The following is a 689-nucleotide window of genomic DNA, read 5'->3' on the forward strand; positions in this document are numbered from 1 at the left end:
GGATATTAGAGATAGAATTGTTTGATGTATGGGGAATTGACTTCATGGGGCCATTCCCACCATCATACTCAAACACTTACATTCTGGTGGCAGTGGACTATGTGTCTAAGTGGGTGGAAGCAATTGCTACACCCACTAATGATACCAAAACTGTGCTGAAATTCCTCCAGAAACACATCTTCAGCAGGTTTGGTGTTCCCAGAGTACTAATCAGTGACGGGGCACTCATTTCTGCAACAGACAGCTATACTCTGCTATGGTTAGATATGGAATTAGCCATAAAGTGGCAATTCCGTATCATCCACAGACAAATGGGCAAGCTGAAGTCTCTAACAGAGAGCTAAATAGAATCCTGGAACGGACTGTGATAGCCCGAAGAAAGGATTGGGCAAAGAGCTTGGATGATGCTCTGTGGGCATACAGAACAGCATTCAAGACTTCTATAGGAACCTCTCCATACCAACTGGTGTATGGGAAGGCCTGTTATCTGCCCGTGGAACTGGAACATAAAGCCTACTGGGCAACCAGATTCCTAAACATGGATGCACAGTTAGCTGGTGAAAAAAGATTGCTCCAGCTAAATGAGCTAGAGGAGTTCAGACTCAATGCCTTTGAAAATGCAAAAATTTATAAGGAAAAGGCAAAGAAATGGCATGACAAGAAGTTGTCAACCAGAGTCTTTGAGCCAG

Source organism: Arachis duranensis, chromosome 6, assembly GCF_000817695.3.
Source record: "Arachis duranensis cultivar V14167 chromosome 6, aradu.V14167.gnm2.J7QH, whole genome shotgun sequence".
In the NCBI taxonomy this organism is placed as follows: domain Eukaryota; kingdom Viridiplantae; phylum Streptophyta; class Magnoliopsida; order Fabales; family Fabaceae; genus Arachis; species Arachis duranensis.